Source organism: Nannospalax galili, unplaced genomic scaffold, assembly GCF_000622305.1.
Source record: "Nannospalax galili isolate Female #2095 unplaced genomic scaffold, S.galili_v1.0 scaffold370, whole genome shotgun sequence".
NCBI classification, from domain to species: domain Eukaryota; kingdom Metazoa; phylum Chordata; class Mammalia; order Rodentia; family Spalacidae; genus Nannospalax; species Nannospalax galili.
Window position 1 is genome coordinate 1,440,775 of NW_008329335.1, and position 6,789 is coordinate 1,447,563.

At 34.0% G+C, this 6,789-nt stretch overlaps 1 pseudogene; it reads right to left on the reverse strand.

Moving 5' to 3' along the window:
- Positions 1-4,484: 4,484 nt before the first annotated feature.
- Positions 4,485-6,789, reverse strand: part of LOC103737236 — a 59,052-nt pseudogene continuing 56,747 nt past the window's right edge.

Genomic DNA, 6,789 nt, shown 5'->3' on the forward strand with positions numbered 1-6,789 from the left:
TGCTATGTATCCTATGATGTTTAATCAAATTCAAACATTGAAAGTGGCTGTAAATGTATTGACTGTTATTCTGCTTATAACAATGCTATCATTTTTAAGTGAGGAAGAACTGTTCAAATATATAGAATGAAGAGTTTTTTTATTTGTTGGGAGAGATTGACGTGCTTGAGTTTCTTTACAGGTGTTATTTTCCTTGAGGAAAAGAAGAAAACAAAATGAAAATATTTCAAAATATTTGAGATAAAGCTAACATTAAACAGCATTTATTATTTACATATCTAATATTTTACAAGTGATGATAAATTTATCTAAAGTTATTAAAAGTAAGACTGTTAAAGAGTCTTTATTTATTATCAATGTTATTTCTACAGTTGCATATATGGACTCCATTTTGCTAACACTCTGGGGCACAGTTTGCTCTGAGAGACTTAAAGATTATTGGGTAGAAGAAATCACCCCCTTTCAATTTACCTTCCAACCTATTGTAGTCAGCATGTTTACTGCTAAACTGAAGCATATTTGAATGGTACTGAATCATAGGACAGTGGTAGGAAAACCTGTACCCATTGTGTTATGGCAAGAAGATGCAAACAGCCTTCAAACCCTATGTGCTTATACTGTTTTACAGTTTTTTCCTTATTTTTACTGTTTTAATTTTAAATATGTCACATGTTTTTCTGTTAAAAGGTTGTTTTTTCTAATCTTACCTTCGGCCAAAGTTATTTTATATTTAGTTTATGTTTTATAACTTTGTTTTGGAAATCACTACATATGAATTATTCATATTGTTTATGCTAATCTTTCTGTAAAGCTATCTATAATATATTATGAAAGCAATGTCTGTTCAAAATATTTTGTAGTGAAGAGATGCTATAAATAAAACTGAGAAATGGAATCCAATAAATAATTTGGGGGTAAGTTTTTTGAGTGCAGCTATAATGATCACATAACCTTAACACACTTGTTGCACTTCATGTTTTGTATTATTGTGTTATCATTGTAGAAATTACATTAATACATCACATTGACTTTGGTTTTTAAAGTAATTTTTGTGTATTTGACAAAATGCTGTACAAAAGTCTAAAATATACTTGAAAATTGGAAAACAAAATTTCATAGTGAATGGCATTTACTTTTCTCAACTGACAAAATCAACCCAGAACTGTTAGACTCTCACTTTTTTCACTTATCAGACACCTGTATTTCATACAGCAAAGCAGTCTCAACATTCTGATCAAGACATTTCTAATTCAAACACTTTTTAGTTTTACTCAAATGTTTTTAAATTCTTCATAATAGAATCATGTTGCCTTTTCACAAAATATCTACTGATATTTCTCAAAATTTACCTTTATTTACAATACTAGAGTACCAAATGAATTTCCTTAAGATAAGTGTGAGTTGCCTTACACATATGTTCTTATCCCACTTTGTGTAACAGAAGTGTATTTCAATATTAAGGACTCTTAAATTAGCAAATATTTCTCCAGTAGTGAGCATCTTTCTACTTCTCAGCTTCCTAGGCATTAGTCAAGCAAATAGTACTGATACTCTTTTCTTTAAAATTTTAGCCTTAATGTCTCTCTAGTATTTGATGGTGGTTCTTTTTTTTTTTCCTTTTTAGAATTACTAGGAACAAATTCTTCTTTAAAGATCTCACATCATGGGAGCTGGAGATGGAGCGATGGCTCAGTGGTTAAGAGCACTGGCTGCTCTTGCAGAGGACCCAGGTTTGATTCCTAGCACCCACATGACATCTAACAACTATCCAAAACTCCAGTTCTAGGGGATCTGATGCCCTCTTCGGACATCTGTGGGCATTGCATGACACTGATGCACTTCCACACATGCAGGCAATATATGCATAAATATAAAATAAAATAAATATTTTTAAAAGATCTTCCCTCATAACCTACTTTATCCACCAACTCTAATTAATACAATAAACTTGGAATCCTCAAAAAATCAAAACAAAGCAAACCCCTCAATTCCAAAAACTTTTGTATTATTCTAGTATCTATTTCCCTTCTAGAGCCATTAACCTGAATTCTACTATTATTCAACATGACCAGATTTACTGGAAGGCCAACTGTTCACTGTTTTGAAGCCTCTCACACTCCAGCCAACACCCTATTCTCCCTCTTATACTGAGTGTATCCCATTGTTTGTAAATATAATTGCATAGCATTAAATATAAAATAAAATTTAGTAGCATTTAAGGAATTGAATTTTAGTATGTTTTAGTCCCGAAGTTCATCTGTAAGTTTGGGTATTGGTATTTATTCTTCCAAATATTTTAACATATTGTTTTCCTAATGAGTCCAAACATGGCTATCCTCAGCTAATTTCTTGTGTAGAATTGAGTAGTATAGCAATCTATGGAGAATGATTTCTATGGAAAAAACCAAGTCTCAGTTGTGAACCTGACCACATCACCCAAGCTTTGCAAGGTGTACCTGTGTATAATACAATTGTTTCTTTTCTGTATTCAGTCCCAGGTGGCAATGTATCACATATTAATAAAAGTGTGACTGTTTTGTTTTAAGAAGCCTTGCTTTACCATCATTCCATTAAGAGCCTTGTCCATGTTTATGATTTGTATGACTTTAAATGTTTGTTGATGTCATGGTATTCTGTCTCTTGGCTGAAATTTACTCTGACTCTTGATTTACTTAGGTGAATGTCAGAAGAAATAATTATCACTGCCAAATGTAAAATAAGAGAGCAGGAGATTTATAGATATCATTTTCTTTCATTTTTGACTTTTTCTTCTAATATTTTTGGACAAAAACAATAACATTTTTGAAGAATGTCCCCTTTTAATTAAGGAATTAATATATGCTAGAATATCTGGAAATATAATATTAACATATGATTTTTGTACCAGCTCTAGATAGGATGCTAGAAGAAGAATAGTGCTGCTCTCTGACAAAATCACACCCAGTGCATGACTACAGGTTCTGTTCACATTTATCTCCAAATGATTCACAAGTGATTTTGAAATGGTTTCCATTTCGGAAATATTTAAGCAGGTCTAAAGGAAACTTCAGATGGGTCAAAGATATGATTTTAAATTTTAAGTAAGTATATTAGTCTGGGTTCTCCAAAGAAACAGAACCGGTAGCATGAATGAAAAAGTATAGAGATTTATCAGCTTAGCTCACAGGATAGCGTCCAGTAGTCCAACAATGGCTGCACCACACTGGAGAGGCTGAGAATCTATAGTCACTCAGTCCACAAGGCTGGATGTCTCAGTGGTCCCAATCTGGTGAAGAGAGAAGGCAAGCAGCAAGAAGCTAGGTGTTCTCTTCTGCCATGGCCTTTTATATGAGCTGCCATCAGAAGGTAACATCCACATTTAGGGTGTGTCTTCCAGCTTCAGATGATCCAGTCAAGAAGATCTCTCTCATTTTAGTTAATCCCAGATCCAGTCAAGTTGACACCCAGGATTAGCCATCAGGGTAAGTTATCAAAATATTATGTTAAAATCTGTTGGATAGTAGACTGGACTTTTTAAAGGAAAATTTATATTTTGTGATACAAATGTGTTCAAATAAAAAAATTTTGAGAACTATTAGCATCTTATATTTGCATAGCTAAGGCCCAAAATTGTAGTGTCTTAAAAATAATTATTATTTCTCAAATTCAGATGCTACTTTATATGTCTACTCTTCTGATGTAGGATTAATTAACTTTTATCATTCTTCTTTATGTACTTATTCTCAAATAATGCAAGATCTGGGACTCAGCTAGTGGCTCCATTTGCATGTTAGCTTAAGTAGTAGCTCAAGCAACAGAAGTACCTGGGTTATCCCCATATCTTCACTCATGAGGGGAGTTTGGGACTATTCAAATGACAGCCTATAGCTGAAAGAATAATAAATAATGCTTCTGCTCCACTGAAATGTGCTGATCAAATGTGGCATATATATATATATATAATATATATATGTATGACATATATTTTCAAATAATAAAAATTACTTATTATAAAGGAAGTTACTAGGTGAAGCTAGACAAAAAGGATAAAAAAAGCATTCTAATCATCACAGAAAAAGTGCAAGCCTGATTGCAAGGAATGTGGATAGAGTCAGGGGCAAGAAGTTGGGACCATTTTCACTAGCAATTTTACTATGATAATGTGTGCAATTACTATGCCATGCAAAATTTTAGTTCCCTAGTATATGTAAAATTCCTAAAGTAGAAAAAGAAAAATTCTCTAATTAGAACAACAATAACATACAATTTACAGAAGAAATATAAATGAGCAATAAACTGAAAGTTCTTTTAAACTTATTAGAAGTTGCTAAAATGAAATTTGAAAAAATAAGTCAAATTTTCAAATCTGCAAAACAATTCACCATGAAGAAATAAGGAGAGACATAATACACATTACATATTAGTATGAATGCAAAGCAGCAAAATCTTTCAAAATAATTCCCTTTTCTCATTAAAATTTAAAGTAGATTCTTTGAAGTAAGGCTCTATTTCCATGCTTTGTAAATAAAGCTGGCTGACTTGGTTGCTTTGGTGGGATTGATCACAGAGACCCAATACTGTCTTTTCATCTGACACCTCAGAGTGAGGCAGCAGTGAGAGTGATGGAAGCCAGGGCCAGTGGCCACAGTGGCAGGTGGATCAGCCAAGAAGGCCCTGACCTTTTCAACAAGTGGGAACATATACTCGGTCTCCATGGACAAGTTCAGGCCCCACTTGCACCCACTGATGTTAGACCAAGATACTGAGGCCAATAACCAGTCTGCAGACAAACAGCAGCAACATTGTTGACACCATCAGGAAGTGAAAATTTAGTTTTCTCTATGATATCAAACACTTCCTGGCTGCCATTATCAACACTGTCAAACACATGCTGGATAATCAATCACCACAAGGGCGGGAGGCTAAGCATCTTCAGGAGTGTTGTTTCAGTGACTCCTACACTATCTTCAATCATTATCAGCTGCACATCAGTCAGAATTTCAATGTTATCCCTGGATATTTTACTGGATATTCATAAGGCCATCAAGGAAGAAATCTTCTCAGGCTTCAGAACAGAGTTATGGGCTGGCACTGTGACTCCGTGGAATGATGATACCAGCATGAGATGCAGCTGGTGCCTTGTTTTCCAGCAGCGTGTCCCTCATCTCAGTGAGGCCCTTCTTGGTGAATACAAAGCCCATATTTCCCCAGAATGAGGCAGCAATTTCTCTAGAACTAGGTTGTTTTCCAGATGCATCCTGACGGCCTTGCACACCATGGTATTCTTGCACAACAGCCTTCCCCCAGGGACATACCATCTGTTATATCTGCTTGGAACCCAGAGTGAAGCATTTTGAAAAATCATCCAAAAGTTGGATGATCTTAAGAAAATAATTGCATTTCCAGGTTGCCCTGTGTTCCCTAGGTGGGCATCACGGTGGGAAGTCAGGGACTGCTAGTCAGGGCCAAAGAAAATGTCACTCTAATGAGGACACCTAGCAAGAGGGCAGAGCAGATATGTTGACCTTATAATCCTTTTTACAAATTTATTCTATAAAAACAGATCATCTGACAAGATAATTTGTATCTGTAATAATGTCATTTTATGATGCTTGAGGTTTATAATAAACATTAGTTAATTTAAATAATTACCAAGAGAAGAAAAATGTAATAAATAATTGTTCTACCAGAAGACTGGAAAAATTTGTTAACACTTAAAAGTAATAAAATGAATTTGCATAATGGGGATATAATGAGAACAACAATTAGATACAATGAATGGTGAAGAATTGAGAGCATTTTCAGAATTGGTAATAAGCTCACTCACAACTCAAAGTTGAAAATTAATATATCCATTAGTGCATATCATACATACACATGAATTCCATATGAATGGTATTTCTATATATAAAAGTGTAAGTTTTGAAAAAGTGTAGAAAAATATTCCTCAAGTCTTGTGAAGATAAAATTAAAGAAAAATTACATCTATTAAGAAATAATGGCTAATCTGAGCACTGAGCGAACTCCGGCTCATTAAATAATACAATAAAACTAGCATGTACTTAGAAGCAAAGTCACACACTGAGAATATTTGCACCAAAAGATCATACAATCTCACTTTTCAAATCTACAACAAAATAAACAGCAACACAAGAAAACAATTTAAAGCTTTAAATAGTCATGTTGATTGAGAAGATTCTCAAATGTGATAATTGTTCATTAGGAAACTGCAATGCCATACTTTAGTGTGATAACAAGTCTAGTTCTCAAAAATGAAGAAATGAATAAAGAAAGGAAAGGAAGATGGAGAGGAAGAAGAGGGAGGGAAATACGCAGAGACGTGGGAGGAAGGAAAGAAGTGGAAGGATGAGGAAAACAAGCTGCTGACATCATTAACTTTTCGGTGGAACATATCATAATGCTGCAGGAGCTTCCCCACCACACACTGCTGGGTGACTGGCTTGCTTTACTCACGACTGGAATTTTGGGTTAATATTACAAGTATGCATATTCCTATGCCTTAGCAAGTCAATTCTGAGGTAATTCTCTCAATAATTCATGGAAATATAACTAAGAAAATATTTTAATTTGGTCAAAATAACATTGTAGCTAGCCTTATTTTGGAAAACACATACATATTCCTTACCAGCAAAATGCTTAAAGAATGTATGATGTGTTACATGAATGATATATAGTTATAAAATTATTAGAGAAAAATGTGACAGTGGAAAAAAAAGGCAGGTGAAACACAGGCCATTCCTTGTGATCACATTTATTGACTAGTTTGAAAATCAATAGAAATTTACTTGA